General features: G+C 34.9%; 1 protein-coding gene across 1 annotated transcript in view; it reads right to left on the bottom strand.

Moving 5' to 3' along the window:
• LOC113517094 (Kv channel-interacting protein 1) overlaps positions 1-24,476 on the bottom strand; it is a 62,315-nt gene extending 37,839 nt beyond the window's left edge. The window contains exon 1 of the mRNA XM_026901694.3: positions 23,414-24,476. The gene's annotated coding sequence lies outside the window, so the exon portion shown is untranslated. The remainder of the gene's footprint in view (positions 1-23,413) is intronic.
• Positions 24,477-27,191: the final 2,715 nt, after the last annotated feature.

Here is a 27,191-nt window from a genome sequence, read left to right as displayed (position 1 = left end):
CAGACCTTCAGTGGCCCATAAGGGATAATAAATAGTGGCACAGTTTTTATATAACTCTAGTGGCCTTGGCACTAACAGTAAAATTGCCAGATAAAAAATACTGATGTATGTACTCTATCTACGTACATAAATGTACGTAACAAAAACAACGTTACAAAAAAATAATGCCTCGTAAAACGCTTCGAACTTCACCTTGGTGTACATTCTCGTTTTGTTTGTATGATAAGTACACGGAATACTGTTTGCAGAATAAACTTATTTCTTATAGAAGCGTCGAAAAAACATAGTGTTGGCAAAAAAATATAGGAATTCTCAAGCCTGTATTTTTTCAACATGTTAAAAAAAAGTTTTGTTTTTCGTGTTCATGTGTTCATTTTTTCCGTCTAAATTTCTGAACAATTTTGGATGTATGAGGCGTCGTTAGAATCTTTACATCGTCCCGAGTGACAATGGTTAAAATTTTATTTTTAAATACTTCATTTTCGACGGGGCAAACGTGTTTTTAAATTAGCGGAGCAAAATGTACAATAAATCTTTACTAATATTATTATTATACTTATGAACATATTATTCTATATGTTTGTATATTTATTTATCTTACAATGTATTAACGTTGTTATTTCTCAAAATATTTATTTAATTTACAAATTGATTTTGTCAGATCAATGCATCGTTATTTACTCTCTCTGTCAGCGTAACAGTTGACTGGTAGATAATGCCATCAGGCATTCAGTCCGCGTCTTTTATTTATATATGTGTAAAAGTATAAATCTATTATATAAAATTCTCGTGTCGCGGTGTTTGTTACCAAACTCCTCCGAAACGGCTTTTACCGATTTTTATGAAATTTTGTGTGCATATTGGGTAGGTCTGAGAATCGGCCAACATCGATTTTCCATATCCGCTAATGATAAGAGTGACCCACTATATTTTTTTAATTTTTTGCCAATTTTTTTTTATTTTTATTTTATTATGACTAAGCATCGAAAAATACATACAGCTTCAAATTTTTATCCTTTTACGATCAACCCCTGTTGTTTAATCGCGATTTTTATATGCCGCAATAGGGTTGCAAGATGACGATCGAATATAATAATTGTAGTACGATAAATATTCATGTATAGTTCTCGAAATAATGTATATGGTAAAACAACGTTTGCCGAGTCAGCTAGTATATTATAAATATGAAAGTATGTTTGTTCATTGCATTCTAGCGCCATATTGATTTAACCAATCGTTATGAGATTTGCTATACAACTACTGTATGGGATGGAGAAGCATATAGGCTACTTCTTATTCAGGTCAATAAACAGTTACCAGAGGGAGACTTTGTACAAAAATTGATTGCTTGGGTACCTCTGTCCCCTTCGTGTTTCAACCGTGAAGCAGTTGTGTTTGCATGGCTGTGTTTCAGTTTGAAGGGTGGGATATGGCGTGAATTTACTGGGTACAGAGGAATAACACCTGAGTCCTCAGGAATGGCAACGCATGGGGGGTATCATGGGCATAAACAGTATTCTCTGTTATGTCCATAGTACTGCTCATGTCTATAGGCGACGGTTACCACTTTTTATCAGGTGGGCCGTCAGCTTGTTTGCCATTCTAAATTGTATATAAAAAAAAATATTCCGGTTATACAAACGAAGTCGCGGGTAAAAACGAGTAAATAATAAAATTTATTTTCAGAATTGAAAAGCGGTATCCGTCGCCTATAGACATGAACAGAACCCAAGCCTTTACAAAATGCCTACACTGTTCCAACCTCAAACAATGCCTTTGTTCGGTTACGTTGGTACAGAATTGGTGACATAATTGAAATAAATAGCTAATAGCAGAAAATTTAATACTAAGTGAGAAAGGGGGGGAAGGGGATTGTTAGTAATGAAGACTGAGAATCCCATTGCTAGCAATATGCCCAACCAGGTCGACCTCCTCGTGGTTCCCCCTGGAAACTATCATGGTTAATTCCTGATGAATTCATCAGGACGGGCTAACTGGCCTGTTTTCATTCTCATCTATCACCCTGCACTGGTGCTCCGCCAGCGTATCCCGTTAGCGCAGGCGGGGTTACCATTACATTTTCATCCATCAAAAAAAAAACCAGTGTGGGATGATAAGTGAGGATGAAGCAGGTCAGTTAACCCATCGTGACTAATTCAACAATGAACCAATCACTATGGTTTTCAGGGGGAACCGCGAGGAGGTCGACCTGATAGGGTATATTGTTAGTAATATGGTTGCTAAATCCCATTACTAACAATCCCTTCCCCCCTGATCATCATCTATTATCCCTCATGGATACTTCGCCAGTGAATACTGTATCTAATGTATGTAATCTGTCCCATTCGTGTTTCAACCGTGAAGCAGTTGTGTTTGCATGGCTGTGTTTCGGTTTGAAGGGTGGGATATGGCGTGAATTTACTGGGTACAGAGGAATAACACCTGAGTCCTCAGGAATGGCAACACATGGGGGGTAACATGGGCGAAACAGTATACTCTGTTATGTCCATGGTACTGCTCATATCTATAGGCGACGGTTACCACCTTCCATCAGGTGGGCCGTCAGCTTGTTTGCCATTCTAAGTTGTATAAAAAAAATACTGATAGCGCAAACTGGGTAACCATTTCATTTTTAGCTATTAAAACATTTAAGTACAACTGCTTCACGGCAGAAACAAATAGAACGGCAGAGATACATTACGCAAACGAATTTAAAAGTACAAATTCTCGTTTTAGAATACGCTTAAAAACTTGTACACATGAATAATATTTGGCTGTATTCAGACAGGAAACAGCAAATGGGACTGTAAATGACAGGATACTGTTTGGCTGCGCGCCATTTAATTCCATTGGAATCCAAACAATTTAGTTACTTCAAAAGATTGTTCCTTTTTTAAATGTATAACGTAGCTTAGATCATGTACCTAGTGGGTCACATTAAACTGAATGGAGCGATGAGAAACGTCTCAAAAAACAGTCGAATAACTATGTATTTTCTGTCGCGTTCTTTTTTCAAGCTGCATAAAGTAATTTGCCTGAAAATGGGATTTAAAATAATTAGTTGGTAATTTTTTGAAATGCTAGGGAATTTTATTATAAAATTTATTAGACATAAAATGTCGGTTCCTTTGATGTAGAGAAGTTTTACATTTAGCTACAACTAATTCAGTGGGATCCCTACTCTCAAATTTAGAGTGTTCCACAACTTTTGCAAAAAACTTTGGATGGTTTTCTAACAAAAAGTGCAATTTCAATAATGTACATAGATGTCACTGTAAGTATTTTGTTTTGCTTGAAATGTTGTCTACACGAATCCCTAGGCTGTATATTAAAGATAGCTCGTATGCATTTCTTTTGTGCAATAAGTGCTATGTTAATAAACGTGGCGTTAGTGGTAATCGAGAAATATTGTTTTTTTTTTTATTGGATGAAAATGGTATGGTAACCCATTTTCCCTGCCTGCGCTAATGGGATACCAGTGAATGGTGATCGATGAGGATGAAAACAGGCCAGTTAGCCCATCACGATGAATTCATCTGGAATTAATCACGACAGTTTCCAGGGGGAACCGCGAGGAGGTCGACCTGGTTGGGTATATTGCTAGCAATGGGATTCTCAGTCTCCATTACTAACAATCCCTTTCCCCCCAATAATATTGTGTGGTTATACCACACAATATTTCTCGAGAAGTCCCAATTCTGTTTTACGGAATAAAATGTAATTTGTTTGAAACCAAAAAATAGGTATGTTTTTAATCCGATGAATAATGTAGCCGAAGCCTGTTAACTATCGACTCAAAACACGATTGACATCTTTCATTTAACTTTTGACAGCAGCCTGATGTATTCCTGTGACGTCACCCAACTTTACCTCATAAGCTGAAGCTAGGTAGGTACCTTAAAGACTTTCCTTTAACGTAGAAGACAGGTGAAGTAGTGAAAGTCATTGACAAGGGCGAGGGAGCTGTTAATAATTTATCTTTGGCGGACCCACAGCTAACAATATGGCCTATCAGGTCGACCATCACGTCTGTTCTATTCGGAAACCATCGTGGTAATTTAAGAGTAATAATAACTTTTTTTTTAAAACACAGGGGGCAAACGAGCATGCTGCTCACCTGATGGTTAGTGACTACCGCCGCCCATGATCACCCACAACACCAACGGCATTGCAAGTTTGCTGCCGGCCTTTTAAAAGGGAATATGTTCTTTTCTTGAAGGTTATGTTGTCGTATCGGTTCGGAAATACTGTTGCTGGAAGTTGATTCCAAAGAGTGGTTGTGCGTGGGAGAAAGTGCCTTGAAAAACGCACGGTGGAGGACCGCCACTCGTCCAGACGGTTGGAATAAAATTTTAGTTTAATCTTTTTTAGGGGGAAGGAATTGTTAGTAACGCGGACGATCAATCCCATTACTAGCAATATACCCAATATTGCTAGCAATGGGATTCTCAGTGTCCATTACTAACAATCCCTCTCCCCTCAGAGATAGTAATTACAGATGTAGTAAAATCCCCGTTACTTAAAAAACACATCGAAACACCAAGAGAATCCATTACTAACAATCCCTTTCATCATCATATCAGGTTTTAACTGTCCACTGCTGAAAATAAGCCTCCCGCTTGAGAGGCAGGCGGATTGACAACCGCAATCATGTTTTAGAGATGTTTTAAGAGGGACGCTGCTGCCCATCCCTCGCCCTCCCTTGGTCGGTTCTTACGACATTTATTTTTATTGCACTTAATAAAAGCAATAAAAGTAAAAAATAATAATTCTTAGAAACTGTTTGATTTTCTGTATATTGGATCGGGCATCACGCAAAAACTTTAATACCAAATTTGATGCAGTTCACAGTTGTGTTCCTGAAGGTCAAACTTTAATTTTGATGTACATTTTATTTAGATACGCCATCTAGAAGTTGCTTACGTCACTAACAGCCATGCATATAGAATGGCGGGTGAAATAGGTAATATCGAATATAGATTAAAAAGGTATCGTTATTTCCCGCGCGATCGCTGTCAAACAAGCTATCTCTGTTCTGGGATATCTACATTTATCGACTATTTTTGTCGATGGGCGCGTTCCAAATTCAAATCATATGTTGTTTTATAAATAGAGTTAATTGCTACAACGGCGCCGCCATCGGTAATACAACGTTGTTTACGGCCAGCTTATTCGTAAACATCGTTTTAATAAAGTTGTTTATGCTCAATGTAATGCTTCTGTGTAATGATTACATTCGAACCGTGAATGAGTAGTAGAAATGTTTTTCAATTGAAAGTCGTAGATGAAGAATAAGTACTGGCACCAACGAAAAAAGTTAAATAGGTATGTTTTATAAGGCACTTTCCGATAATAAGTGTCGTTCTATTAACAAAATTGGAAAATTAATCTATGCAACCATCTAGAAGTATCAACACAACAAAATGAACGAATATGTTTTTATTTAGTTCTATTTTCCCTATCAATAGGGAAGGCAAAAGGATTAAGCCTATACAGCCGTTGTCTTCAGTGCGTAATCATGTCGCGCAACTATTTATCATACACGTCTATTTTAAATGTCAAAATCGAAACTAATCTAGCTATTTTATAATATAAAATTATCATATTTACCTTTGCATATTTCATAAATTTTTTTTAAAACACGCAAGGCTGGCACGAGACCTGTATTTTATTTAAAATAAATCTACCTACATATCTTTTCGTACGAATTCGCGGTGGGTGACTAGTATTTCATTAAGTATTTTTATTATATATAAATTATTTTTTTAAATTATTGTGAATGGAAAAACAGGTCAGTTAGACTATCGTGATGAATACACCTGGAAATCAGGTTTCTAAAGGGGACCACGTGGAGGTCGACCTGGTAGTGTATTTTACTAATAATGGTAGTCGCCAGTTCAGTAATCAGTAGACCCTCCCTCTCACCATCTAATAACTGTAGTTGCTAGTCATAAAAAAAGTCTTTATTGATGTAACTAAATTATATGCCTTACTTGGTTTGTTTTGGAATCCTGCAATGAGGAGGTGGACGTTGGTATTTACGACACAGTTTTATACTATAATCATCATATTAAACATTGTAATTAATGTTTTTGTTTCAAATAATGAATTATTATTATTATTAGTGATGTCATAGGCAAGCAAAATATAATTTATGCAATTAGGTACATATTTATGGTTATTCACCTATTTTTATTTTAAAAAGCTGTATTTGTTAGAAAAAAAACTTTCTTTTTTTTTCATTTATTCGCTAATACGAAAATCCTTGACGTATCTTTTTAATATCCCGTCTCGTTTCCTGTCTGTTAGTGGCATAATAGGCAGCTAGCCCTTTGCCAAAATTATATATAAAAAAATAAATTTCGCGCCTCGCGTAAAAGTTGGTCACGTGATATTTAAGCTGTGATATCATATTAAATGTAAATTTAATTATTGTAGCAATTCTTAATCTAAAACGACGCTCCAAGCGTTTCTGACAAGAAAGTTTAGAAATATGACATCCCACAATAATCCATTATAACTAAGAACCTATCAAAGATACCTCATGCTAGTTTTATGATGACCACAGGTTTTATGCTTAATCTATGGTTTCGTGTTTTGTAAACCAAAGACAAAGATCCCAAATTTATGTTAGAAAAATATAACAATTAACATTTACAGATGAAATTATACTAAGAATTAACATCTACCTGCTATAATAAAAATATCAAGAACAAGTAATTAAAAAATTTAAAAATTATTAAAAGATAAAAAATTTCTTTGAGATCACTGCCAGCTGGTAGGATGCCTAGGATTTTTGCTGCATTAACATTAATTATTATTGCAGTATTTACAATTTATATTAATGCAAAAAAACATTTTTATATTTGTATTGTTTACCTGAGCTATCATAGCTCGACATATTTACTTTTTAATTTGCCCCCTCCGATACCATGATGGTACCGCGGACATGTTAGAATAAATTATTAAAGAGGACAAAGATATTGGATTTTTGTTTGTAGAACGATGCTTGCTTCACAAAGACAATTCAAACAGATGTAGTTGTGAATACAAATGTACTGTGCAAGGCGAACCCACAACTATCGGAAGCTACAGCTAAAACTTCTAAATGTTAGAGTGGCAGCTGAATGAGACCTTGAGAGAGATGATGACCTTGTTTTTTTGATGGGTGAAAATGATATGGTAACCCCGCCTGCGCTAACGGGATACGCTAGCGGAGCACCAGTGAAGGGTGATCGATGAGAATGAAAACAGGCCAGTTAGCCCATTATGATGAATTCATCAGGAATTAACCATTATAATTATCAGGAAGAATCGCGAGGAGGTCGACCTGATTGGGTATATTGTTAGCAATGGGATTCTCGGTTTTCATTACTAACAATCCCTTTCCCCCCTACCTACCTTGTTAGGAGTAGATATATATGGAAAGATGACCAGCGTCACTTACACTTTTTAATTACAGTTTATTAATAATATTAATCGACAAATATTAACGTCAATAACATTTTTCTTTTTTCTATTTTCAAATTTCACTAATGAGTTTATTAATACCTAACTTGCACTTTAACACTAAAAACTCTTTACATTTACACTAGTCTACTGAAGTCTTCAGTTTCCATAAACGAAATATTTAAAAAACTCGAATAACATTTTCTGGTTCCTTCATAATACAAAGTACACTAGAAAAGTGGTTAACAAAAAATGGTTACTAACAATCCGGCCTAGTTTCGCACAAGTAGAACTTTTGAAAATAATATATAACCTTAGATTACATAGATAGACTATCTCCATGCAAATGCTTCAAGAAAAGCGGGTCAACTTATTCATATGATTTTGCGTGACAAATAGTTATGAGTGATTTCTTTATAACTTCTATATTTATTTTTACTTATAAATCCTGCATTTTTTAATGAGCAAAACTCATTTTATTTATTATATAATAAAATATACATACGTCAAGATATATTGCGTGCGTAAGTATATAAAACAAAAAAAAAACGAATAAGTTAATTTGATAATTAGCTGACAAAAAGTCGACCTGTTTTTGAGACTCGATCCTCTATCTATGTCTAAGATACGCACATAGTATTTTATACTTACAGATGTTAGTATCCTCTATCTATGCGTAGAATAATAAAAATACGACGTATCATCCATACTTCAATTTTCTTTTCAGTACTCTGTGAAATACTTAGTATTAATCTTTTTTAAATTATTGTAAATCGCCTTGAGATTGTACCGCGGACAATCGATCGTATATCAATATTATATTAGTTCCCATTCAGTGTGCTATTTCTCACGGCGAGTCAAGGCAACGGGGTTCAGGAATGAGATCGGTCAAGTGTGAGTCGAACACTGAACCGAGGGTTTCGTACTAAGACTTTTTTGTAACAATTTTATTAATTTATTTCATGTGACTTGTAATGGACGATGTGTACCTATACATATCATGTACACCATGAAGATAAAGTACATTGTGACACTTATGGTATCCTATAGCCAGAAAATCATATTCCTGTATTAATACTCAGGCTATAGGCATTTAAATAAATGTGGAGAGAGAAAGGATTATGAGTAATGAGGACTAGCTTATTACTGCTGGCAATGGGGCTGCATTCAGGTCGATCTCTACGCGGTTCCGCCTACAAAACCATCGTGTTTCATTCCAAGTGAATTCGTTACGATGAACTAATTGACCTGCTTTCATTCTCACCTATCATGTCTCCCTGGTACCCCGCCAGCGACCCTTTCTTTCCCTTCAGTTTTGTTAGAAATGGTCGAGAAATGGGCAGCAGCGCGTTCCTCATAAAATTTCAGCAAAAACCTAACTGCGGTTGCCAACCCGCCTGCCAAGCGTGGTAACTTACAACAAAACCCCACTTATGGGAGAATCCTATGTCCAGCAGTGGGCAGTAAACGGCTCATATGATAAAGATGTTCACATATTATTTTTTTAATCTTATCCTACTAGTTTTTTCCCGCGACTTCGTCTGCATGACCAGGATTAAAAATAACCTAGATTAAGTTGTCAAAGCTCTAAAAGATACCTAACAAATAAACATACAAACTGTCAATATTAGTAACTAGCTACCCGCCCCGGCTTCACACGGGAGCACATTAGAAACCTCTAAATTTATCAGTGTTCCTCTACAATATTATGCATGTATTATACATATAAACCTTCCTCTTGAATCACTTTCTTCCACGCACAACCACTCTTTGGAATCAACTTCCAGCAGCAGTATTTCCGAACCGATACGACAACATAACCCTCAAGAAAAGAGCATATTCCGTTTTAAAAGGCCGGCAGCACACCTGCAATGCCGTTGGTGTTGTGGGTGATCGTGGGCGGCGGTAGTCACTTACCATCAGGTGAATGACTACCGCCGCCTACAACCGCAAGCTCGTTAGCCCCTGTGTTGTAAAAAAACTCTATCTATTAAAGAAAACCGCATCAAAATTCGTTGCGTAGTTTTAAAGATTTAAGCATGCATAGGAATAGACAGACGGTAAGCGACTTTGTTTTATACTATTTTTATTTATTTATTTATTCATCAGTACAAATATGTGTACATGGCGGACGTAATGCTAAAAGCATTCTCTCCCAGTCAACCGTAAGCAAGTGTCGGAATACTCGAATGCGGTACTAGTAATTATTGATATACATACATACTAAAATTACATATATAAACGAATAAATATATATGAATAACAAATATACTTACACATATATGACATATACTATATTATACACGAATTTGGGAATAATATAAAATAATATACTACTATGTATGTAGTGAAGAAGCAAGGACGTACAGACACCATGTAGTCACAATTTTTTATTATACAAACAAGATCCTTGTTGGGTTTTTGTTACATCTTGACTTGAATTTATGTTAGTACGGGAAAGATGAACCCATAATAATAAGTGCTTCATATTATCCTCTCCCCTCTTTCCTCTCGTATTCGCTCCACTGTATATAAAGATTATTGCAGTGTTTCTCAAAGTGTAAACATACATATATATATTTAAATAGAGAAGATGGGTTGAAGGGATTGGTAGTCATGCGGATTACCAGTCCCATTTCTAGCAATATACCCTGCCAGATCAACCTTCAAGTGATTTCCCCTGGAAACAATCATGATTAATTTATCGTTGAATTCGTCACGATGGTCTAACTGGCCTAACTTTTCATCCTCACCTATCATCCCTCACTGGTGCCCCGCCAGTGTATACTACTAGCTAGTGCCAGTATAAAAAACTAAAGACTTTAAGCATAGTTTCACAGCAATGATAGGCATTTTGAAACGTTGCAGAGCTTCTTCGACGACCTTCGCGGAAAGTAGCTGACATTTGTATATGAAGAGGTCGGTCATTTCCCTCCTATATAAATTGTCAAGGATCATGCGTTATTAGCTACCTGTGGGCGCATCATTTGATCGTAGAGGGCCACGCGACAAAATTTACGTAATGCAATGTGGATGTAAGTTTTCACATAGTAAGCGATTGAGCGCTAAATCTGAATTAGGATTAAAATTATTTTTTTTGCAACACAGGGGCCAAACGAGCATGCGGCTCACCTGATGGTAAGTGACTACCGCCGCCCATGATCACCCACAACACCAGCGGCATTGCAGGTGTGCTGCCGACCTTTTAAAAAGGAATATGCTCTTTTCTTGAAGGTTATGTTGTCGTATCGGTTAGGAAATACTGCTGCTAGAAGTTGATTCCAAAGAGCGGTTGTGCGTGGAAGAAAGTGCCTTGAAAAACGCACGGCGGAGGATCGCCAATCGTCCGGATGGTTGGGATGAAACTTTAGTTTGCGGCGGGTTGTACGGTGGTGAAAATCAGCAGCAGGTATCAATCCGAACAATTCCTCTAGATTTTTTTTATATAATAAAAAATTACGGTATTAAAATCTCCCAATCTGGCAACCTCTTTTGTTTGCTTTTTTTTAAATGGACAATAATGAAATGGTAACCCCGCGTGCGCTATCAGTATACACTGATGAGGCACCAGTGAGGGATGATACAGAGGAAGAGGTCAGGTCAGGTGGCCCATCACGACGAATTTGACAATAATTAATCACGATGGTTTCCAGTGGGAACAGCGTGGAGGTCGATCTGATAAGGTGTATTGCTAGCAATGGGGATTAATTAATGGGTGGTGAAAATATACATTTCTCCGAGAATCAATACTGTTTGCGTTCGAAACAACCACATCATTCATTCTTTGAAGGCAACCATAAAGAGTTTTCATTCATTCATCCATCCATCACATTAAATTGATGAAATCATAGAAATAGCATTAATGTTTTTTTTTTTTTATTACTTCTTTCTGTAATAAATGATCTTATTTGTTTTTCAATTGTTTTATTAGGGATTCGTTCGTGATATAGAAAGTCTAATAGGAGTACGCAGAGCCATAAGTTTGAGAAACCTTGGCTTTCCGCATTCATATGCGACCTTCTTACTGACTCGGGTTTTGTTATAATTCCGCACACGTATAGAATGTGGACTAATATTTTAATCTCAAATTATATATATGTAGTATCCTGTCAAAAATAGTTTTTTTTTTTTGATGGGTGACAATGGTATGGTAACCCCGCCTGCGCTAACGGGATACGCTGGCGGAGCACCAGTGTAGGGTGATAGATGAGAATGAAAACAGGCCAGTTAGCCCATCACGATAAATTCATTAGGAATTAACCATGATAATTTCCAGGGGGAACCGCGAGGAGGTCGACCTGGTTGGGTATATTGTTAGCAATGGGATTCTCAGTCTCCATTACTAACAATCCCTTTCCCCCGGTAGTACAGATTTCGGAATAGAATAGATTGAATGCATACATTTACATAGTGTGTTGCTCGTTGTATTTATGACATTGCTAATGCGTTAGAGAGGGATAGACATATAAAAATGCTTCTGCCTTTTGACTAGTTCGTAGAAGTCAACTTCATCAAGATATGTCACTTGATTTTATTGGCTGTATAACCCTACCAAATTTAAATACAACCTGCTTGCATACTATCTACATACACTGTATCGAATATATAATCTAGTAATCTAAAATTTGTTATTGACAAACAATTGACATATCAATATGAACAAAAATTTTACATACACATTTTCTATACACTAGCCTGCTATGAATTGAGAAAAATAGCAACTGATGGTGTATCTTTTATCCTCTTTTTACTAATTATATTTGCATAAGAAGAAAGGAGGCAACCATGTAATTTACAGTTTTTATTTTATCATTCCTTCTATGTAATTTCTTGTTCTTAGGTTAAACATTTTCGCAGCAAAATAGGTACCCACATTTTTTTTTAAATAGATGGTAATGGAATAGTAACCCCACCCGCGCTATCGGTATACACCGGCGGGGCACCAGTGAAGGACGATAGTTGAGGATGAAGCAGGTCAGTTAGCCCATCGTGACGAATTCAACAAGAATTGTTCACGATGGTTTCCAGGGGGAACCACGTGGAGGTCGACCTAATAAGGTATATTGCTAGCAATGGGGCTGTCAAACTCCATTGCTAACAATCCTTTTCCCCCACATTTGTTTAGATTCCTCAGATTTTTTCACGTCAAACAGTGATGTGCGAACTGCGACTACTCCGACCTTAATTTTACATTTGCCCTCGGCACCAAACGGCCATTGTTAAATTTTAAAGTAGACATATTCATAAGCAATGCATAGAGTCTAGAGCCGACCGAACCAAATTGGGTGCACTTCTTGTATTGTATTATACGATATATACTTAAATATTAAACACGAATACCGGCTTGAATACGTTTCATCAATACATTTTGTTCCACCAAAAATATTTCAAATATTGAATGTAATAAAGTGTTCTCGGGTATATCCTAGAAATAATAATCTATTTACTTTATTTTATGCAACTTTGAATGGCAAACAAGCTGACGGCCCACTTGATGGAAAGTGGTAACCGTCGCCTATAGACATGAGCAGTACCGTGGACATAACAGAGTATACTGTTTCGCCCACGATACCCCCCATGCGTTGCCATTCCTGAGGACTCTGGTGTTATTCCTCTGTACCCTGTAAATTCACTGCCATATCCCACCCTTCAAACCGAAACACAGCCATGCAAACACAACTGCTTCACGGTAGAAACACAAATGGAACAGAGGTGCCTAAGCAAACGACTTTTGTACAAAGTCTCCCTCTGGTAATAATAAATACAAACTCTTATAGTAAAAGGTATTGCTCATGTAATTTGAGTATGAAAAAGATATACTAAATAGCATTAGATTATATAGACAGTCTCCATACAAATGTTTCGAGAAAAACAGGTCGAATTTTTCATACAATTTTGCGCGATAATTTATGGTTGCCATACTGGCAGGCGGATTAGCAACCGCAATTGGGCTTTGAGGACGTTTTAAGAGGGACGCTGCTGTCCAACGCTCGCCTTCCCTTAGTCGCCTCTTACGACACCCACGGAAAAGGATGGGATGGCCTATTCTATGCCGGGACCATAGGACAATTCTGATGAAATATTATAGAAAAATTTTGGAAAAGAAATGGAAAAAGAAAGAAATATTTTTTATTAAAATAAACTAAAATTTATTTATTTTAGATAGTATTTTTTATTGCTTTAACTGCCTATTTTAGAATGCAATTTCAACAAAGAAGAATGGGTAAACTCAGGTAATTTTTTTTATTTGAAATTTATATATTATGAATTAAAATTTTTAGTTTGTTTAGTCACAGCTTATAGCGTTGTTTTTTATTTGTCATCCACGTAATGGTTACATGGTAAATCGTAGTGAATAACAACACAAGTTTGTGATTGGATAAAAGTCATGGAAAATCAATTAATTTAAAAGAAATATTGACATTTGAGTAAAAATATGAAATAGTATCTGGCAACACTATTCGTATGAAAAGTTGTGCTTGACATATAATCGTATGCATATATTTTTACATTTGAGCTGAGCACTTTTTGCCACTATGGTTGCTTGAATATTTTTTAAAAATTTAAGCTAAGATTCTAATGTATCATTATGGTTCATAAATCACATTTTTGAATACGAGGAAAACTTACATGCTTTGTGTGTGTGAATCACAGACGCAATCATTTGCTTAATAAAACTGTTTTTACAAATATTTTCATTTCAAGAAAAAGCAAAATATTACCTTCCCCTCCCATAAATCGTACCCCACGTCGACATGTCATTTATTTACCCCTTTTCACTTTCCCCCCCCCAGTAGAAGTTATGAAGGTTACATTGAAATGTCCCCAAACGGGAAAGTTGGATATAAAACCGAGCGGTGGTCGCCTTTATGGCCGTCAGTAATTCCCTCTTTATGGATATTGCTTTATTCAGATTTTTGTGATGTCTCAAATTGTATGCGATAAGTAAAGTTTTTTCCGAACCAAAGTCTTGAAATAGAAGTCATATTGAAAATCACTATAATCATTAATAAATCTTTTAATATAATATTTGTTTCTGCTTTTTAAAGAATAAAGACAAAAAAAAAGTAAAAAGAAACTTTATTAATATTTTTCTGCATATACAATACTTATTCTATGGTCATGGAAAACGAAAAACATCTTAACCTCAGAATAAGTACTCACTACATTATAAGAGTCAGCACTCTCCTTATATTAACAATACAAAAATAAATGTATTATATGTAACCATCCAAAAGTATCTACACAAAAAATAAATACTTATTCATTGTATTGTAGAACTATTTATAATTCTCCGTTCAAAATATCATTATTTGTAGATATCACATAGATGGTGTGCTTAGAGAGAAGTTGAGGGTTACCGAAGCGCATTAGACGTGTTATGAAAGTAGACGAAGCAGGAAATATTTGTAAAAATAAAGGCATTCAGTTCTAGTATTTAAAGTACGTGGTATAATGATAAATATATAATAAAAAAATATATATACCAATGTTAAGATTGATTATACAGATCTAACAAATATTATTTCGTAGGGAAAGTGATTGTTAAGCTTTATCCTCCCTACCCTATCACATCAAAACTGGTTAGGGTGAAAAGAATAATTAGAAATAGGGTCTAATAGCCCATTGCTTGCGATATACCTTATGAAACTGACCTCTACGCGATTCCCCCTGGAAACCATCATGATTAATTCTTGTATATTTTGTTATGATAGACCAACTGACTTGCTTTCATGCTTACTAATCGACTCTTGATACCCCACTAGCAGCGTGCACCGATAAAGAAATAAATAATAAATTTATTGCCATATTCATAGGCTACGGTAACCACTTACAATCAGGTGGGCCGTATGCTTGTTTGCCACCTCAGTGGTATAAAAAAATTCTTTACAAACATACAGAAATTATAATGTACATATATTTATTAATAAATACATTGTGCAATATTCGTATGCCTGGCAATAACACACACTCTCACATCGATAATACTCACTCTTACTTACACACTCTTACCATTTCATCATTACCTATTTAAAAAAAAATTACATCGCAGTACTTGGCCATAAAACAAAATAAAAATAGTCCGTGTTTTTGACATTTGAACTATTGGCCTGTGCCTGCCCTCAATCATAACTTTGTATAAGTAAATATATATATATATATATACCTAATATTGGCGAAAGTCTGGTGGACTTTTTGGTAGATTTCCAAGTAGTTAAGGGTGCGTGACTTGCACTATTAACCCACGAAAATCTTCCAATAAGCTGTGCCGTACCTACTACAGATTAAAAACCCTAGATTATACCTAATCTGTAATTGGCCTACATTATAGGCATTAAGAATTGGACAATCAGTCAAAATTACAAAAATAAAATACACGTAGCGCTACTAATTATGTGAACTGGGGGAAAGGGATTGTTAGTAATGGAGACTGAGAATCCCATTGCTAGCAATATACCCAACCAGGTCGACCTCCTCGCGGTTCCCCCTGGAAACTATCATGGTTAATTCCTGATGAATTTATCCTGCCTGTTTTCATTCTCATCTATCACCCTTCACTGGTGCTCTGCCAGCGTATCCCGTTAGCGCAGACGGGGGTACCATACCATTTTCACTTATCAAAAAAAAAATTATGTGAACTTTATTTATAATTTTTTATATATGTATGTCTCTGTTTGCTCAATAGTCATCTAGTAGAGAACATCATTTTAAATCTGCCAAATGTAATAGTCCTATATGTCTGTGCCCAAATGTACATGCAATTTCTTTAGACATAGTCTCTCCAATCTCGGCTTCAAAGTTTAAAAGTTTTAAATAAATAAATAAATAATTTTATGAACTAATACCCTTATAAAATGTCCTTCGCTATCAGCTGGTGGGGCACCAGTGAGGGACGAATTATGAGGTCAGGCCAATTGGTCCATCGTGAAGAATTCAATAAGAATTAATTATGGTTTTCAGGGGAACCGCGTGGAGTCGACCTGCTAGTATATTGCTAGCAATATAGCTTTTAGACTACATTACTAAAAATCTCTTTCCCCCAACGTTTGATCATTTAATCACTAATAAAAAAACTCACCATCAACAAAGAAAGAAAGAAAGTAATATTTTTATTCAAATAAACTTGGATTTCACATTTTTGAATAGTATTATTTTTTATGACCGCCCATTCGAAACGCAATTTCAGCAAAAAAGAACGGGCAAGAAACTCAGCTATTGCTTTTTTCAAAAAGTTTAATTATATAAATAATGAGTTTGTGTAAATACAAACTACTATGCAGTATTGTGATATTTTTTAACACTAGATACATCAATTAAATGTATACGAACTACGATTATGTAATAAAAAAAGTTATGTCAGACCATAACTCTTTATTGCATGTTGTAAAATGGTAACTTTGAACATTGTTACAAAGATCCCTGTCGGCCGTTATGCTTGCGCCGTAACTGGCTTTGCCAACTTTAGTACATCCGTGAAGTGATGCCTCGACATTCGTGTCCATATGCTATAAATTTTACTAATACATTATATTTTTTTTTATTCAACTTAGAACAAGCAAACAAGCTGACAGCCCACCTGATGGAAAGTGGTAACCGTCGCCTATAAACATAAGCAGTACCGTGGACATAACAGAGTATACTGTTTCGCCCATGACACCCTTCCATACGTTGCCATTCCTGATAATATATTTTTTTATAATAAAATTTTAACTAGACAATATCTGTAAAGGAGAGATCATCATCATCATCATCATATCAGCTGTTCACTAACCACTGGTGATCATAGGCCTTTTCCTTGGAGGGTTTTGCCAATAATCTAGGACCTCCTTCACCCTTTCAATATCGGACGATCACACAGGGCGAAAAACTCCAACCCTACGTCGTAGACATACCATTTATACGCACAAAGTGCTTTGCGACTTCGTTCGTCATGCATACAGCCATGGAGTGGATTTCTCTCTCCACTTATGTTTTTTCTTCCAGATAGAATCTTTAAGGCAAATGTAAAGAGGCTATTAGTGAGTCCGCGAGTCTCAGACCACGTCATGGCTTTCCATCAGTTGAGATTGTGATCAATCGCGGGACCCTTTCAATAGTACGAAAAAAGGACCGCCACTCGTCCAGATGGTTGGGATGAAACTTTAATTTGTGCGGCTTTTGCTTTAATTTAACTTTTGGCGGGTTGTACGATTGTTTGACAGATTGTCCTACAGCCATTTTATGACTGTTTGCTTATCCTGATCCTTTAATCTATAATTCCTTAGCCTCCTTTACTTTTTCATAATACGAGTAATATCAAACTATAACTAACATTAATACCAAAATTTCTTAAAAAAAAAAAATATCCAGTCTCGTTTTTGTTTGTTACTGGCATAATGAGCAATACTAGCTCTATGCCGATATTATAAAAAAAAAAGAAAACTTTATGGTTGATATAACTTGTGTTGGTACATCACTATTCCCGCTTTGTAACCTTCAGCGCCGAGTTTCCGCTGTTGCACTTTTACAGCGCAGCGCTGCATTTATACTTTGTATTCAAACTTGCTAACAAGCTCTTTATAATTTTTAACAAAATGCTAGCTTGCAAATACCCTTGAAATGCAAACAAACCGAGATTTCTGTTTTTCTAACACCGAATCGAATAATAAATATTTAGAATGTAAAAATAAATAAATAAAACTATTTGAATTTAATGTTTAACCACTAAACTTAGTGGGTGTTGACTCAGTACATTGACAATTAATATAAATAAATGCGGAGTTACAAATACATCGTTATTTACAGGTGATGCCAAACATTTCAGCTCACGTTTGTCAGCGCCTACCGATTTGTATCGTGTAATTGCGTACATTCGAGATTCTGTAATTAGAGGTGCATGCATACGAAGATTCGTTCACACATCGACGAATTGTAGCTAGCGCTGTAGGTATATTTATTTATTTATATTTATACTTTATATTAAATAAAGACGTACAACAGGCGAGCTTAACTCTGTAAGAGTTCTCTTCCAGCAAACCCTGAGTGAAAAGGAGCGTTAATTACCAACGGGCTGTGTGCGTATTTATTTAAACTTCAAAACATATGACGAATTTAACACCTAATGGCGTTGTTTACCAGTCAACCATGAAGCAAGCAGAAAGTAAAATAAACGCTGCAATATATATATATAATAAGCGAGAATATATATTTACATTATTGCATGTGTTACATCTTTTTTTTTTAATATTATTTTAAGGGCTTTTACCTTTTTCAGATATATCAGTCCTATTGTACCCTGAACTGATTTCTCAAACAAAACTTTATCTACTTTCCCTAGACGCGGAAAGAGAAGAATTAATGGGCATCAATAATTTACAGAGATGTTCAAAAATTTCTGGTTTAAGTTCAACTAACATAGATTGAATAAGGCCAGCGTTAAATTTATTCAAGTTAAAGTGGCGCATGAATTCTTCTCTTTCCTTCGTGTTAATACGACACTCTAATAGAATATGATGCACATCATCGATGGTATTACAAGTTTGACAATGGGGTGACAAGGACTTTCCCATCATATGTGCAAATTTTTTTGATGGATAATGACCAGATCGCAGACGAACAGCTAATTTAATACTGTACCTATTGATTTTAATTCCACAAAACCAAGGAATATGTGGAGGTTCAGCCTGAATAGTTTTGTACCAAATGTATTACATCTTTATATGCACTTAAAAATGACAGAATTTTTATCATCGTGCGTGCGTATTGCTTAGAAGAGATCGCTTTTTATAAAGTCACTGTTTTCTCACTGTGATCATTTCTCGTAATTGTTTGTATCTATAATAAGTTTACTATTGTAGTCTTATGGAGGAAACGATAAAGGGTATCTATCTATCTATAATGTTCCACCTAGTATTATGTATTAACAAAAACCCTTGGCTTATCATGGATAGTAAATAGTCGTGGACCTCTTACGTTAATGACATAACTAGACATATGTACTCATCTCACTCTCACAAACGTCTCCAATACTTTCTCTGTATCAATGCCAATATTTTAAATGAATTAATGAAAACTCTTTTTTATTCCCTTCAACGAATGACACAGATTATAAAGATTAACAATATGTACACAAACGAAATGATTAATTAATTAAATAAAAGCAAAATAAAAAGGCAACAATAGGCGGCCTTGTCGCTAAATAGCGATCTCTTTCAGGCAACATTATGGTTGCTCAATCAATTCTACTTCGCATTCTAGATTATGGCAACCTCTGTTTCTTAAATTGGAGAGAGAAATTGTAAAATAAACTTGAGCGGTTATAACATTTAGCAATTAGATTTATTTTCAGTTTACTAAAATATAGTCATATCTAGGAATACCGCGCTTGTTCAAAGTGGTTCCCGATCCGACTTCATCGTGAAATACATATACTGTCTATCTATATTCGTTTTTTTTATGTACTGCTATTTCAGAAATAAATTATGCCGAGGAAAGCGGAAGAATTGCTTTCCTTGTTTACTTTTTTTTAAATTTACCTGCTACAGTAGCACCACCCTAATTTATTATTCATTATTGTCTATACATTTAACCTACACCTTTTTATATACAGATGGTTATCGAGTGTTATCTTTATCTCTAATCTCCATAATAGGTCATAAATTAAGTAATAGTCAGTTTCCTTATTCTTAGGTACGTTCAAAGATTTTCCTTGTTCTTAGAGTACGTTACATGTACTCCTAATAAATAAAAAAAAAACTCTATGGAATTTTCTTCTTCTAAATATCCTTAGACTACTCCTTAATCTAAGTATATTACACTGTCTATGATATTTTCTTTATTGAACCACAGCCTATAGTCATTAATCTAAAGAATTTTTACTTTTAAATTAGGAATTGTCACCTAGCGATTGAGGAAAAACTGAGAGAATTATTATTTTCTCTCAGTTTTTCCTCAATACATAGATACTAGGGGTGGGTAATGTTTAGCAATATCTATATATTATTAAACGTAATTACTACGACGTTGCTACGTTTCAACAAGTTAGTTTATTTATTTATTTTAAGACCTTCTTCTTTTTTTTTATATACAGCTTAGAATGGCAAACAAACTGACGGCCCACCTGATGGAAAGTGGTTACCGTCGCCTATAGACATGAGCAGTACCATGGACATAACAGAGTATACTGTTTCGTCCATGAAACCCCTCATACGTTGCCATTCCTGAGGACTCAGGTGTTATTCCTCTGTACCCTGTAAATTCACGCCATATCCCACCGTTCAAACCGAAACTCAGCCATGCAAACACAACTGCTTCACGGTAGAAACACGAATGGGACAGACTTCTATATTAGCCTTTTCCAAAGTGGGCGATAACGTCCCTTTGTGGGCGCTGCAGGCCTAAAGGGGAACGGTAAGAGACCCAGAATAAAATGGGGGCGTTGTGTAGAGGCTTGGGGTGGTGATTTGTTGATCTTGAGGTAATAATGGTTTTTAAGTAGGTGAAAAAATGGGGGAGCTAAAAATAATTTGTGGGCAAAAGTGGGCAGTAGACAAAATAAGTTTGGGAACTCCTGTTCTATACGAACGTTCTAAAGTCTAAGTCGAGACTTTGTCTCCCTTTGTGTGTTCTACCGCTTGTATAATTGATTGTCTCCTAAGGAATCATTTAAAATGATGACCTTGAGCACCTTTAGCTGGGGGGGGGGGGGAAGGGATTGTTAGTAATTCTTTTTTTTTATACAACTTAGAATGGCAAACAAGCTGACGGTCCACCTGATGGAAAGTGGTAACCGTCGCCTATAGACACAAGCAGTATCATGGACATAACAGAGTATACTGTTTCGCCCATGATACCAGATTCTGACTGGCTGATTACCAGTCTTATTGCTAGCAATATACGACCTCCTTGTGTTTCCCCTGGAAATCATCGTAATGCATTAGAGGTTCTTTTTTAGGCCGAGATGAGAATGGAATGGTAACCGCGCCCGCGCTATCGGTATACGCTGGCGAGGCACCAGTGAGGGATGATAGGTGACGATGAAAACAGGTCAGTTAGCTCATCGTGACGAATTTCACTAGAATTAACCACCATGGTTTCCAAGGGGAACTGCATGGAGCTCGACCTAATAGGGTGTATTGCTAGCAATGGCTCGGTTAAACCCCATTACTTACAGTCCCTTTTCCTCCATAATAGCCGTTATCTGTCCTATGCTGAACAAAGACCTCACGCATAGACTGTTATAAAGAACGGGGCCGTTTCCTATGGCCGTTTAGCATCAGAATAATCTTGCTAGTAGTCGCCGCGCGTGGCAAGCGGATTGGCAACCGCAGTTAGGATTTGATGATAAGTTAAGAGGGACGCCGCCCATCACTCGACCATTAAGTTCTCTCAGTCAAATTTCACGACACCCGCGGGAATGGAAGGGGTGGTCCATTCTATGATGGGACCACACAGCATTATATATTTGTATACAGACTATATAAAAATAAAACAGGCATTTCTCCGTTTACTTCTAAACCACTCAACAGATTTTAATACATTCGATATTTTTCAGATTTCATGGACATTTCGATATTTCAATATAAGATTTATATTTACAACTAGCGGCCCGTCCCGGCGTCGCACGGATGGACAATTTTAAGATTTCCCTTCACTGCTCAGCTCCTATTGATCGTAGCGTGATGAAAAAGATACTATAACCTGCCCAGCAGTATAAAGAATAATTGTACCAAGTTTCGTTAAAATCCGTCGAGTAGTTTTTGTTTCTATAACGAACATACACGACAGACAGACATAAATTTTACTGATTGCATTTTTGTCATCAGTATCGATCACTAATCACCGCCTGATAGTTAATTTGGAAATATATTTCATGTACAGAATTGACCTCTCTACAGATTTATTATAAGTATAGATAGATTTACACCCGTGTGAAACTATAAAGTGTTAGTTACTTTGTTTCTCAAAATAAATATTTCATCGCAAAACGTCTAGTTCAGAAATTCTTATATACAGTTTGTCAATAACATATTACTATTTATTTATACATGTTGAAGACGGAAATGTAAAATTAGCTTTTTAAAAAAAAAACCTAACACAGTCATTTTATTTATGCAACTTAGAATGGCAAACAAGCTGACAGCCCACCTCATGGAAAGTGATAACCGTCGCCTATAAACACGAGCAGTGCCCTGGACATATCAGAGTATACTGTTTCACCCATGATACCCCCCATGCGTTGCCATTCCTGAGGACTCAGGTGTTATTCCTCTGTACCCTGTAAATTCACTGCACATCCCATCCTTCGAACCGAAATACAGCCATGCAAACATAACTGCTCCACGGTAGAAATGTATATTTGACACGTGTCAACTAAAAATAGAATACAGCCCACGTAGAAATTTTTTTTTTCTCTTTTTACTTACCTATTTATTTATTTATAAGATTTCCAACATAAAATACAGCGAAGCATGTCTATACAATATAATAGTTAGTCCTTACAGTTGGCCTAATGTCTAACCGTTCTTACATTTAAAGGCAACCACAGTATGCCCTGTATTTATTAATTCTTAATAATATTATTGTTAATAATAAAATTAAATTAAAAACACGAAAAGGTTAGCAAAGAAAACAAAAACAATAAAACATAACACAATTTTTATTTAATAAAAAACAATACAACAAAACATAAGGTAAATGGCTAACATAAAAAAAAATAAGGAAAGCAATGTACACAAAAGAAGTGTCCAAGCTATATAAAAAAAAATAAAGCTATAAAATTAAAATAAAAAAAAAACCACATAGGCTATTTTAATTTCAACAAGCAGTATTATTAAAATATTAGATTTATTTCATTCTAAGCATGCATTCTAAAATCAAAATATTTATTAGGTAGACGTTAAAAAGTAATTAATAATAATACATACTAATTTACACACATTCACATATAAAATTTTAAAAATACTTCATTCAATTATTCACTTACATGTCTCACAGTTGTAAAAAAAATCTGGAGCGGTCGTGAAAATTAATCGCAAACCCCAATCCACATGAAAAATACATTACACTTCCAGGATACCAAACATAATTCAATTAAAACAGAATGAAACGTTGTTAATTCTACTAGCTATCCTTTTTTGTACACCTCTCTCCCTCTATGTCCTTTTATAAGGTAAGTCAGTGATTTTAAACTTAAGATTAACACTATAATTCGGATTTATACAGTTCTTCATGTATTAATTTATTCATTATATACACTATAATGTGATGTTTATGAGGCTACGCGCGGTTATTTCATGGGTACGTTTCGAAACGCTGAAAAAATCGATCGCAGCCCTCATGAACAGCTGTCTGCCCGGGAACGGGCGGGCGGTGACTGAGCTATCTCGTCTGTGCTGCCACCTACACCATCATATCGATGTTCCACAGATATTCCACGGATTACATTTTATGATTTACTGTTGCAATAACGTATCATTACAACCGTAACATAATTGATTACTTTTTAATCTATGGCAATAAAGAAAGTGATATAATTTTTTTTAGTTACAGTTATAGACGATGTCATTCCGTCAGACAGCTGGGCGCCAAATGTTTGATTGAATTAGGTACACGACTGTTTTATTTAGGTAGTAATTGAAAATTGTGTGCAAAATAGTACCTATATTTGTAGTATTATCGTAACTCCGTCAAGAATATACTGATTTTAAAGCGATTGCTTTCTTATTTTACAGTATGTAATTCTCAAACAGTTGAAACTTCAATGCAATCTTTCTTTTATATCAGAGACTATGTATATAAGAGAGGAAAGATAGATACTTAGCAGATTTTATCTTCTTTTTTTCTAATAAACCATTGCTAAGGAACATGTATACGTTTTGTAAATGTCAACCCCTTAGATTATGGAAAAACCATATGATACCATACATCGGTATAATATCGTACATAAAGAAGTTTTTAAAAATTGAAATAACAATAAAATGAAAAATGTCACATTTGAAATTGGCGCCACGTAGCCGCCATATTGAATTTTTTTCAAAAAATTTATAACCTGTCGGATCGATTCTGAAGCACCATTTTTATAAACCTATCTCTAAAATCACAATTTCAATTTGATATTACAGCAAAACCAAAATGGATTAAATTTCTAATAGTTTAAAAATATATATATATATATATATATATTATAAATTTAGATTACAATAGTCTATAAAACAATAATTTTGCGAAACTATCAATTTTAAATATTAGGTTAGGAGCTTAGATTATGTAAATAGAGCATCGAATCTTAAAAAAAGGGCAGGCTACTTTTTACCAATTAATCGTCAAATCAGCTGTTTTGTTTCCCTTTTATTGTTATTTTATATTTAATTATACTTTATTGTACACAAAAATTACATTTTTATAATTAATTTTAAATAAATATGTACAACAGATCAGCTTAACTCTATAAGAGTTCTCTTCCAGTAAACCTTGTGTATAGGAGCATTAATTACCAACGGGAAGAAGAAGAAGAAGAACGAATATAGGACATTGTTTCATTTGTTCTATATTCTTACATTAAATTATATAAATAGAGTGTCTCCATGCAAATGCTTCTTAAAAAAACGGGTCAATTTTTACATACAATGGTGTACATGATAGGGTTACCAGATTAGAAAATTTTTACTTTCAATTAAGATAAATAAATGAAGGTCGTAATTTAAAATATTATTGGAATTAAATAATCCTTTATGATATTTAATTTTATTTATATACTAGCTGTTGCCCGCGACTTCGTCCGCGTTTAAAATAAGTAGCCTTCCTCACGGTTCAATGGTTTTGATGTAACACACACATTTCCCTTCATTGCTCTGCTCCTATTGATCGTAGCGTGATGAAAAGTATACTATAACCTGGCCAGGAGTATGAAGAATAATTGTACCAAGTTTCGTTCAAATCCGTCGAGTAGTTTTTGTTTCTATACTTAAAGATATTCGTACCTTGTACCTTGTACCTTGTACAGTAAGGGAACTCTTCAAGGGTTGGTAGTAAGAATTAGCAGAATTGTCAGTAGATTTCACTTATACAGTTTATAAAGTTCAAACGAATAACACAATATATATATATATATATATATATATATATATATATATATATATATATATATATATATATATATATATATATATATATATATATATATATAAACGAACACACAATATCACTTGATGTTTAAATAAAATAATATTTAAATCACCTACTAATTTTCTATTTTCGTAATAAACGACAGTCAACAATTGCTAGGCAACACAGCAATAGGTGTCACACCGCATTTAAATTTTGGACCAACCAAAAAGTATTAACATCCATAACGAATATACAAACAGACAGACAGACAATAATTTTACTGATTGCATTTTTGGCATCAGTCTCGATCACTAATCACCGCCTGATAGTTATTTTGGAAATATATTTCATGTACAGAATTGACCTCTCTACAGATTTATTATAAGTATAGATTTAATTATTTATTTATTAAGAATAATTTTTTTTTATTTTATTTATTTTTATTTTTAGATAACTGGGATCCATTCTTGTTAGTAAGTGTACTTAAAAACTATGTTAATACTTAATTACTAATAATGATCTAGTACTCTCGGAGAGCATTCTCACGAGAGGACTATCCAATTTATTAACAAACATGTTCAGGATACTGTTGCTACTCCCGCGTATTCGACGTAAAAACGAAGCTGTCTTTTTTCGCCAGACTGCGTCAAATGAAATGCGTTAAGAGTAATGCGTAGATAAAGAAAAAGAATGCAGTAGAATAGAATTTAATAATTATTTCATTACTTTAAAAATTAGTAAAATTTTGAAGCGAAAGTTGACAATCGATATTTTAATCCATATATACATTAAATATAGACGGATAATGGCAATCACCAAAGGGAGACTTTGTACAAAAGTCGATTGCTTGGGTACCTCTGTAGCATTCGTATTTCTACCGTGAAGCAGTTGTGTTTGCATGGCTGTGTTTCGGTTTGAAGGGAATGGCAACGCATGGGGGGTATCATGGGCGAAACAGTATGCTCTGTTATGTCCACGGTACTGCTCATGTCTATAGGCGACGGTTACCACTTTCCATCAGGTGGGCCGTCAGCTTGTTTGCCATTCTAAGTTGTATAAAAAAAAATAACGGTCATTTTAAAATTCTTTTTACTTAACCGATTTCTTTTTATACGAAAATCTTACAATCTTTGTAGATTTAAAACATGTATTAATGTTAGAATTATTTTAAGGGGGAGCCATTTTAATTTTATGCGGACTTTTGGAAACACCTAGGAATTGGAATAGAAAACATGAGTTAATAAATTATAATTAAGTTATTGAATGTAATAATAATTAATGAATTGTATTTTAAATTATATTTTGTTAATCCTTGTCCAAATAAATACTTTTATCACTTTAAATAAAAATGGCGGTCATTTTGATTAATTGAACATTTGACATTAAATATTGATATTGGAGTATCCCTATATATTTCAAATATGGATCCGATATCACGATTTATTAAAATGGCCGCCATTTTTATTTTCTTTGTTATTTTTTTTTATACGACTTAGAACGGCAAACAAGCTGACGGCCCATCTGATGGGAAGTGGTAACCGTCGCCTATAGACATGAGCAGTACCATGGACATAACAGAGTATACTGTTTCGTCCATGATACTCCCCATGCGTTGCCATTCCTGTGGTGGGTGTTATTTCTCTGTACCCTGTAAA

The sequence above is a fragment of the Galleria mellonella genome, unplaced genomic scaffold (genome assembly GCF_026898425.1).
Source record: "Galleria mellonella isolate WM207_F2 unplaced genomic scaffold, CSIRO_AGI_GalMel_v1 utg778, whole genome shotgun sequence".
In the NCBI taxonomy this organism is placed as follows: domain Eukaryota; kingdom Metazoa; phylum Arthropoda; class Insecta; order Lepidoptera; family Pyralidae; genus Galleria; species Galleria mellonella.
Note: the sequence above shows the minus strand (reverse complement) of the source record. Positions and strands in the feature narration are given on the sequence as shown.